Raw genomic sequence first — 11508 nt, forward strand, 5'->3', positions numbered from 1 at the left:
TACCAATCAATGTGAACAAAAATTACCTAGCTTATCTAAAGATGTGCTGTTTTGCCACGTGTCTATAACCGGTGTCTAACCAACTTTATGTTCTCCAAGCATTTACCATCGTTTACTTTAATGTATGAAGCACAGATGGCGGCACTAGCAAGAACACGAAACAAGCATGACTCTAACAACATAAATACGTTAGGGCCATGCATATGCATAAACTCACACACGTTCCGACGTGTAGAACCGACTCGTTAGAAATTCCTCAGAGGAACGTGTACGAATTTCATGTTCGGTTGCGTAGTAGTAGTAGCCCTATGTTCACCACATAATAATGTAAAAACAATAAGTTGATTGCTTTCTTATTCAAGCTCTCCTACGAACTGTCCTTAAATCTCCCCAAGGACAAACACGATGGCTCATTTGTGACTCGCAGACTCATTTGTGAACCACTGATCTAGTGAAAATTTACTACCGTTATCTATTTGGATTGTGTTGCAAATGCATCGAATAGTAATTTAAAGTCCCGTTATCAGTCACACTCACGAGATGATCAAGTGATTTCACGGAGTTTGGTCCAACTCGGTTGGAGAGAAAAATCTCGCAGGCTCTGATAATACAGGGTGGTGCCTTGAATTGGCGACAAACTCAGAGGGGTTAAATTAGGCATCAAGGGGGAACAAAAATTGCAATATAACATGATATCGCAAACCACATTTACTCGGTGAAAGTCGCAAAAATAGACGTCGAGAGGACAGGCAAAGACGCTGTTGGCACACCCGGTATCTTTGAGCTCGTCCGGCAATCGTTACTCTGTCGCTGACGGCTGTGCAATGAGCTTCTATGAGCTTCTTACCGCTAATGTGAACAACTGTCTAATCATTTTTCTCTGTCTACTCTTTGACATTGAACTGTGCTGCACAGGCTGTGTTGCAATCATGCTGTTAAATGGATGTTTTTTTGTATTTATTATTGGTCTTTTTATCCCACTTGACGTCACACCGTGGTTTGGGATACCGTGTTCTATGTTAATTTTTGTTCCTCTTGATGCCTAATATCTCCCTTCTGAGTTTGTCGCCACTTCAAGGCAACACCCTGTTTATATGTCTCGGCATAATTTTGGCTCAGACAAGACATTTTAACGTCAGCCGATGGGCTATATATCATGCCCATAGGCCTCCATCATGTTCTTAGGGCATATTATGACATTAATAAATCTTTCTCTCGTGGGATTCACATATCCCCGATCAAAAAAAAATTTCATTTTAATACCTTTGATTCCTTTTTTTTTCTCAAGGGCACACACGTTTCCGAATCTCGTACGTGAACGGATATATACGCACATGCATATCGGTTTCGGTATGTCTTTTTTTTATATTGTACGGACGCCGACCGACACATCAGCACGATATTTCGTGGGGTACGAATGTGGTTCACGGCTACTTACTTTGAATAAGAAAAGATTTCACTTCTTTCCGTTGCTGTTGTTGTTCATGTATGAGTATGTACTTCATCTCACTTTCCCATCACTAAAGTCTCAAATACAAGCAATTATCAGAATGCCATTATAAATATATATATATCGCCAATGCAGCAGCAAAAAATAAAACAAGAGAAAGAATACCTGGAGCCATTTTGAAATTCCTCTTCAAGGCGGACCGGTATGCCCCTGATGGAAGACAATGATATTGAGACAAAGAGCTTCAAGAGCTAAAGGTCAACAGCAAATGTGCTTTTCGCTCTAGGAAATACGGTTCGGATCGAGGAAAGGAGGGTCGGTAAATAATGGAGTTTAATAATAATTTTTTTTTTTCTGTTGCTGTTGCTGTTTTCTTGGCAGTTCTATCCTCGGGCTTTATTTCGAGCTAGTTCTTTAAAAAGCAGGTTTCTTTTCGATCCTCACTTCAAACTTATTTTCTTGCTTGACATGAAAACCGTATCAATTTATAAAGCTAATGATATTTTCGTTAGTTATGGTTCAATAATGTATAGCTTGTTCAATAATTAACCGAACAGTTTTGAATTACGCACGAGAGAGAGCAGCATTTTCATTGGTTGTTGGATCGCGTGGCTCTAAGTGAAGTCGAACTGCCGGTATAACGAACCAGATGGGATTTCTAGTCGATAAATAGAAGTCGTTTATGGAAATTTATAGAATATTTTGTCTTCGAATAAATCCCCTGTCTACGAGTTGTAAGTGAGGGAAAGCTGCTACAACCGAAGCTTTTTCTCGCGCTGTGATTCAAGATCACCGGGGAAAAAGTTAGAGTCCTTTCACACGGAGCGGATGCGGACGCGGGTCCGAAAGAAGTTTTAACAATTGGAATATACTCAGCCTTTCAGACGAGCCGAAATTTCCCCGCACCTAGGAAATGTTCATGCGGGTCCGGACGCGTCGTCCGCATGTGTCAAAACCTAAGCGCGGGCTCCGCATCCGCACATAGAAGTTTTGAGAATTGAGTTATAGAGCTCTTCGGAACACCAGGTTGAACGATACGCAATCTTTGAGTAAAAACGTCACGTCAGTATTATCGCTATAGCCATTCGTTCTTCCCTATTTTGCTCTTTTTTTCTCCCCGACGATTTCCGAGACATCATTTGGAGCCGTAAACTTGCTCTTTGCTCGAAGATGGATAACGAGTAAAAACGCTCGTCTTTATTTACTCCTTAGAAAAACTCAGCAGAAATTGATTTTCTGTAACGGCTATAAAAACATTATTATAAAAAAATCAGTGATGAACAAAAAAACGAATAAAAAATACATATAAAATGCATGAAATCAAAGAATTTTCAGAATAAGTGCATATTTGTGAAGGTTTATTGAAGCTCGATCACTTTTTCATAGTTTTTGAAATGAATATTGCTCATAATATTTTCATAAAATCTGGTTTTTCCCCCAGGTAGGATTTTTTTTTTTCGAATATCAACTGTGTGTTTCAGCGTTAGCGTCAAAAATGTTCAATTCTTTTAGAAAATATTCTCAAAATTCTTATTTACTGTTATTTTCGTTACTGAACAGCCAAGACTAACTAGAAATTGAAAATAATCAAATAAAAAACATTTAGAAGTTATTTGCATATGCAGTATATGTGAGGAGGTAAATGAATATGCACTAACAAATAGAAAATATGCATTTTAAAATCATATCTCATTTATTTTTGCATAGTGATTTTTTTAACGCATATTTTCACATTTTTGTGGTACATATTTACAACAGGCAAATTGCCTAAACGGTGGCAGAAAAAAGATATCCATAAAAGATATGGATGTGTGTAAAGATAGTATGTATTTTGGCATTTTTAAATGCATATGTCGGCATTTTTAAGTGCATATTTCGGCATTTTTAAGTGCATATTTTAGACTTTCAAAATGCATATTTGCATATTTTAGCCTTTCTAAGTGCATATTTGCATATTCTAGCCTTTCTAAGTGCATGTTTGCATATTTTAGCCTTTCTAAGTGCATATTTGCATATTTTTAGAGCATATTTTGCCACTTTTTATGTGCATATAATCCGGGCTCTAATCATCAGCATTACTTTGAGGGTCAGGCAGGGAATTTAGTGGGGTTTTCCGCCACATCAATAATTTCAAAAATTGTATTGAGTTCTCGATTTTTGAAACATTGAGTTCGCTTTGAGATATACGAATTCCAGAAAATTAAATATGAAGTAATTAGCCGGACCTACGTTTGAGTTGGTTATCCATGCAATAACACACATTGATTTCAATTTTTTTATTTATATCTTCTCAAGCATGGAAATCAATGCCTCTCCATATTGTCTTTTAACATTCAACTGCATAAATTCATATAGTTCAGATTGTTTTAAAATTAATTATGGGCTCATAAAGTACATCGAAGAAATCCCACAGCTTCAATTAAGCATTTCTTTAAATCTAGATTTGTTAATTCATGAGTGGCCATATTGGTTAACTTGAACACGGTTTGTATGTCCCTCAAAGAAAGAGGGAGATATCACGTGATTCACAAAAACCTCATTGAAGAAAACCCGGACAGCACCGGGTATTATAGCTAGTAAGAAATGCAATTAAAGTAAAACATAATAATAATTTTTAGAATAAAAGACAAAATTTAAGTAAAAAAGTAATTAATTTTTGCAAAAAAAAATAAAATGGAAAAAATAATTGATTTTTTGTCGTAAAAAATAAAATTAAAGTTATCATTCTTCAAAGTGAAATTAAAGTGATCAAAAATAATTTTTGACATTAAAGAATACAAGAAAGTAAAAATATTCAATTGTTAAAATAAAATAAAAAAATTATAGAGAAAAAATGATTAAATTTTAAAATAAAAAAATTATGATAAATTTTAAAATAAAAAAAATTATGATAAATTTTAAAACTAAAAATTATGATAAATTTTAAAATAAAAAAATTATGATAAATTTTAAAATAAAAAAATTATGATAAATTTTAAAATAAAAAAATTATGATAAATTTTCAAAACTAAAAATTATGATAAATTTTCAAAACTAAAAATTATGATAAATTTTAAAATAAAAAAATTATGATAAATTTTCAAAACTAAAAATTATGATAAATTTTAAAATAAAAAATTATGATAAATTTTCAAAACTAAAAATTATGATAAATTTTAAAATAAAAAAATTATGATAAATTTTCAAAACTAAAAATTGTGATAAATTTTAAAATAAAAAAATTATGATAAATTTTCAAAACTAAAAATTATGATAAATTTTCAAAACTAAAAATTATGATAAATTTTAAAATAAAAAAATTATGATAAATTTTCAAAACTAAAAATTGTGATAAATTTTAAAATAAAAAAATTATGATAAATTTTAAAATAAAAAAATTATGATAAATTTTCAAAACTAAAAATTATAATAAATTTTCAAAACTAAAAATTATAATAAATTTTCAAAACTAAAAATTATGATAAATTTTAAAATAAAAAAATTATGATAAATTTTCAAAACTAAAAATTATAATAAATTTTCAAAACAAAAAATAGAATTAAAGTAAAAAATACTTATTTTCTAAAATAAAAAAAATAATAATAAACGATAATAAATATTTAAAGTAAATGAAAATGAGATGGAAAATAACTGTAATTTTTCGTATAAAAAAAATTAAAGTAAAAAATAATTACCTTTTATATTTTATGAAAATGGAATTATCGTATCAGGAAAGTGGATTGGAATCCTAGCGCATTATAATAAATGAATACAGAAAAAAAGGCTGACTGTTGCTTCAAATTAATTTTTTTTCCGAAAAACACGTAAAAACGGAGAAATTTTCATTATATCGAAGTGCATATGCTGATAATAATTTTTTCCCCGTTTCTTGGCAGTTTTTGCATTATCGAGAGATCATTATTTCACTCTCTTTTGTTTCAGATAATCGGTATAAAAAAGCGATATATGGTTATTATTATTTTGTTTTTAGGAAGCACTGAACTATATCATGATGATCATGAATCGGCTCCAATGATAAATGTACCGGACCATAAGCATAGTCATGGATGTACATTCTAGAGAGGGATATGGAGATACGGCACCCATATATACTGAAATTCGTACAGCTGGGAGAGAAATTGGTGAGGGTGAGATGGGTGATTTTTAAGGTCCGTCTATATACGTATGTAAAAAAAAATCAACTGAGAGAGGTTGGTGACGGCTATCAACCAGGTAACTTTGTGAGGGGGCCGTATATGGTTTTCCATTTCGATGTTTGAGGTCTATTATTGGCAGGCTGGTTCATTGTCGTTGTGTAGATGGAATTGCAATTACAGTCAACTTTCTGTTTATGAACAACAAAAAGACAATTGGGGGGTTACGAACTGATCCTGGTTTACGAACACGCAAAACGGTCTAAATCTCGGAAGAAGCATGTATCAGAAGTCTGGAACAGGGACGGGCTTAAGTATTTTGCGTCAAGTATTTTAGAAATGACAAATATTATCTTCATACGCACTATTCTGAAGTATTCGTTATCACGTGAAAACAATACCACAATAACATCGCCGTGACGAAACATCGTTATGAAAACAATGTCGTAAACATATCGCCGTGATCAAAACATTGTCATCAACATAGTTGGCCCGGCTTAATCGGATATCAACGAGTCCATCACACAATATCCTATGAAGCGGGGAACAGTTCAATGGTCATTTTACAACGTTAGCACAGTTTGTGTATTTAAAGCTAATGAAGGATCAATATAAAAAAGCTTTCCGAATAAATGAGACATAAAATTGAGAAATGAACATTATATTTATTTACAATGATAACAATACCTACGATTTTTACTTTCCATTAGGAAAGTTAGCGCTCTCTATTGGCTCAACCGAGGAACAAAATGAAGTAATTTAATGTACGTATTGAAGACAATTAAATACTTGGAGGCCAGCACTTACTTTCAAATCTATTTATCTTAACACCTAGTAACATATTTCTCATTAATTACAAATGTATTTCATCCAATAAAAACATTATTTGTATAGTAGTCGCTGTGCATTAACAGTTGATATGTATAGATATTAATGATAAAAACAATGCTAGCTAAGCAAAATAAGTCGTATGATGCTCATGTAATTTAAGCAGAGAACTTAAACATTTGTCCCTGCGGGAGAATTTTGATGCCGACTGTATCACGTTTACATAAGTCATCGATGTCAAAATATTACCGTGACAGACACATCGTTTTGAAATGTTCTGAAATTTTTAGGCAATGTTTTGACGTGGAACTTGAATGCTTGTCTACATGCCTCCAAACACCATAAGAAGAAAGCTGATAGGACTAGCCTGGGGGGGCCTCCAGGGTAGAACTCTATAACTTTAGAAATACATTTTTTTCCACTTTCAATTCATATATTTTACACTACAAATTCCATAGAATTTCCAGCTGAAGGATGAGCGAAAACGCTCTAGACCAGCGTCTCCTAAAGTGGACAATACCGTTCCTCGAAGGGCGATGCAATGTAATAGGAGGGCGATAGAAAATACAGATACACACACACACAACAAACACAAGTAATATGAGATCTTATGGGATAGTTTAATCAGGGATGGGAATTTTTTTTCTTCTCAAAATTTGGAGGGAAGTGAGACACGAATTTTGAAAACTTCTAGATTTGTGGGGGCCCTCAATGATCTCAAAATCATGTACAGTGGAACCTCCCCTAACGGACATCTCCCATTAACGGACACTTCCCTGGTCCCGTGAAATAAGGCTTTAATCTCGATAACGGACATTAAGATCAGGCAAACTCTATTTTTTTGTTCATAAATAGGGAATTTATCATATTCAAAAGTGATTATGTATAATCCCAATCGGTAAATATGATAATCCGTGAATTAATTACTTGATTGACTGAACATAATTATGGTCCAGGATGATGAATTCGAATAGTAATGTTGGTTTCGTTTGCACATGTTGATACGTAAGAAGAAAGCCAACATTACAAGACTCTGATAATGATTTTTTTATATCTTCACATTTATTTTAATTTTTGTTGCAAAATATTTGTAATGTACTTACCACGTATGGGTAGAAATAATTATTTGGTTTAACGAAGGAAAGAAATTTTATAAGACTTACTTATTTATCAGACTTACCAACTTTATTTGGGAATTATGCATAATCGCCGGTGAAAGTGATATATATACAGCCGAATTCCGTTTTAACGAATACCGTTATAGCGAAAATCTCGTTTTAACGAGCACTTTTCTAATCCCCAGAATAAGTTTACATAAAATCAATGCTAGGTAACCTGGGATTCCTTTATAACGAAATTTCGTTATAACGAAGTGGTTCTTCCGGTCTCTTGGCGTTCGTTATAACGGGATTCAAGTGTATAAATGTGGCGAAATTCAATCAAACTTTCTATATCGAGACGGTTAGGGGTTATGGTGTATCACTTTTTACACACATTAACATGTACATTTTAACATTAAAATGTATAGAAACCAATTGGACCTAAGCCAAACGTCCTATAAACGAGGTTCCACTGCATATCATAATTCCCCACTAGCGGACAAAATTTTTGGTCCCATAGGGTGTCCCTTATCGAGAGGTAAAGTCTACTGTAGATAACTCTTAAAATCTGAGAGTAGCTTCACTACTCAGTTTACATAACTGTTGCGACACCAAAATACTGTCTCACGCTGGTCATCACGCTGACCTTACAATGACGTAACATCCTACTTCCACGTAAACTACGTCACCTTGCATGAATCGGCTGTTCCACGCGCTTTTCTCTCGTACTACACACAAAAAAATTACAATATTAATTTCTATGTTTGATAGTAATGTATCTAGTTAATTTTCTTGTGGTAAATGATGGTACGTCAAACGTATTTCCAAAATGATCTGTCATTCCATGCGTCATTGATGGATAATGCAATTTTTACGCTCCTCCCTTACGTGAACCCCGTTGTGCTAATATTTATAATGACGTTGGCTTCGAATCTCTCATGGGAAAGCTGATCATATATATATAGTGAAAAAATAAAGATATGGCGGCGCACACACACACACACTAACACCGACCGCATCATCTAAATTAAAAAGCGTCCACCTGACGCACACTTTTTTTCTTTTTACAACTTGGGGCCAGACATGACGTTGAAAGCTTCACCTAGCTGCTTTTATTGTTATTATTATCATTATTATTATTATTTTTAAGCATCGGAAATATATACGATTGGAAACGACCCTGCTCAAGTCTTAAATAACGGTTTTCTTACCTAGTTGCAATGTTATTTATTATGTTCAGTTGGAAATTGTGCGTGTTATATAATGTTACTGCTAAAGAACCCCGAAGTGCGGCCTATTCACGAAGAGTGTTTTGGTCAAATTTCGATTTCCAGAAATGATTCGGGCTTTGGCAACACCTTCTGTAGCAGGAAGCTTTGACGTCACTGAAGTCGTCCATTTCACCTGTAGCCGTTGGATATAGCACTCCGACACATGCGAAATATTTATTTATTTTTATTTTTTTGCAGTACAGTCGAACCCCATTCTAACGAATACCAATATAGCGAAAATCTCGTTTTAACGACACTTTTCTAATTCCCTCAGATAAGTTTACATAGGAACCATGCTAAAACCTGGAATGACTTTATTACGAAATTTCGTTATAACGAAGTGATTTAGCGGTATCTTGGAGTTCGTTATAACGAGATTCGGCTGTATATTCAATGACTATAAGTGAAATGGATGACTTCAGTGACGTTACGAGCTTCTCGCGGAGGCTTTCTGCTATAGCTTTGGCCGACCAATTAACGAAGTGGCCGAAGATCCCTGGGAAAAGTTCGATGTGCTGATGTAAAAGCTGTATTGGATTAGCTCTATCTGGCGTCTAAAAACTATTTATATAATACATGTAGAAAAACTGGAACGATTCAGAGAAGATTAACGTGGCCCCTGCACAGGGATGATACGTAAAATCGTGAAGCGTTTCACATTTGAACGCGGTCGCCAGGTATGTAAACTACTCGCCTAATGACGGGTTTTCCTAGGAGTAAAATATCTGCGCAGTGTGCAGCGTAAAAACGCTGATTGGTTAAAAACTGGAAATTCAGGTTATTTTGACCAATCAGAGTTTTCACGCTGCACGCGCTGTAGAAACCTGCTTCTAGGAAAACTTGGCTAGCGGGCCCTTTCACATGGAGTAGATTCGGGTCCGGGAGAAGTTAACTAATTGGTACATGAAGGAGCCTTTCACGCGATGCGGAATGCGCCCGCAACTTGGGAATGTTTATGCGGGTGAGGATGGCGTCCGCATGTGTCAAAACTTATTAAGTGCGGGCTACGCATCCGCACATACAGGTTTTGTACAAAAGGTTATACGGAGCTATAAACACGACGCAGGTCCCGCTGGAATTTGCCCCGAATCATTGGCTACTTTTAACGATGATTTTGCACGGAATTTTTTTTAATTTTTTTAATTAACTTAAAAACACCATAGGTCCCTATTCACGGCTGTGATTGCCAACTTTGACTGGAAATGACAACTTCATTTTTGCCTTTCATGATTTTTTTTTTGTTGGTGGTAACTGCCAATTTTAATTGCATTTGGCAATTCTTTTTTTTTTTTTTTTAGCGTTTATCCCGTACTTTCATGAAAGAAATATGGTCAGCCCAGGTATTTATCGTGTTGCGTGTTGATACTTTTCTCCCGGAACAACTGCCGCGGACCGGATGGAACACTTTTGGGAGGAAGGGAAGCCACATTTGGCCCAATGGCACGAGTTCGCGCCACAGCGGCTCCAAACTTTTTATACTTAAAATGCACGGAAAATACATAGAAATATTAAAAACCCTGAAGACCATAAGTTCACTAATTCAGAAGAATACTTAAAGTCACATGATATTGACAGATTGAAAGCTCTTATTTAATATTGACAGATTGAAAGCTCTTATTTAATATTGACAGATTGAAAGCTCTTATTTGTTGAATTTATCAGAAATAAATAGGTCACAACAACCCCAAATTATCAACGAGCCAAAAATATAATGCAAACCTGAATGGTAAACTTTCAAGAAGTAATTACTTACCCATAAGGATTTGAAAAATTACTGCAGCAACACTGATATACGGTCATCAATAAAAACAAACAGAGAGAGAGATGCTTCCTGAAATCTTAGAAATTGGTTCTATTCCCCCGAACTCGCAATTAGTTATGAATGCAAGTCTCGTACAAAACACAATACGTCCTCCCTCTCATAATAAAGAAATATACGCATACTTCAATTTCTCATTCGCATACACTATAGTTATATGATACTCATTCCTATACAACGTTTTAGGCCCCAAGGGGGTCCTTGACATTGAAATTCTCATTTCTTATTTTTCTCATTAGGTTGCAGTTACCTTGTGTGATTATGTTTGTCTCGTAGTTTCTTCTGGCTATCATGTGGCAGGATCTATGAATGGCTTGTTAGATGGCACGGCCACATCTTCTCCAGCAGATACGAATCTACAGCAACCGTTTGACAGCGTTCCAGCAGAAATATTGCCACCGTAAACGTGAAAGAAACAAGCGTTTTTTTTAATGTCTGGGGCTGTGGGTCAGGAATTTATGGCCTCTTTTACATGCTTTTTTTTTGTTTTTCAAATATGTTATCTCTGGTAGGACTTGAATTCTTGAACGTGTTACGGTTGCTCGTTTGAGGACAAATTTATCAGTAGATACACAAACAAAATGTTGTGTGGATGTATTGCGGGTTGTTTTAACATTGTAATTGCTATTGTAATGGATTATGTGTATAAAATTATAATGTACTACTATAAAATATCCGGTGCTGCTGAGGTTTTCTTCAATTACTGGGAGGATCGAAAAATTAGCAAACCATTATAAAGGGATAGATTCTGTGGTGTTTGGTCAAAACATGATAACTCCAAAATCACATTTTGGAGATATAAGCATTTTCATTGTCGTTTAAAAATCCAAAAATAAGCATACATACAAATACAACTGAAAATATCATACATACAAATACAACTGAAAATATCATACATCAGCATGTT

General features: G+C 34.5%; 1 non-coding gene across 1 annotated transcript; it reads left to right on the top strand.

Moving 5' to 3' along the window:
- The first annotated feature begins 9343 nt into the window (after positions 1-9343).
- On the top strand, positions 9344-9446 carry LOC149079632 (U6 spliceosomal RNA). The gene has a single exon (XR_016193715.1). It is a non-coding gene; the product is annotated as a U6 spliceosomal RNA (small nuclear RNA).
- The last annotated feature ends 2062 nt before the right edge of the window (positions 9447-11508 follow it).

The sequence above is a fragment of the Pholcus phalangioides genome, unplaced genomic scaffold (assembly GCF_987345545.1).
Source record: "Pholcus phalangioides strain wild (caught in Gottingen) unplaced genomic scaffold, Ppha-v1.0 ptg000012l_1, whole genome shotgun sequence".
Taxonomy (NCBI): Eukaryota; Metazoa; Arthropoda; class Arachnida; order Araneae; family Pholcidae; genus Pholcus; species Pholcus phalangioides.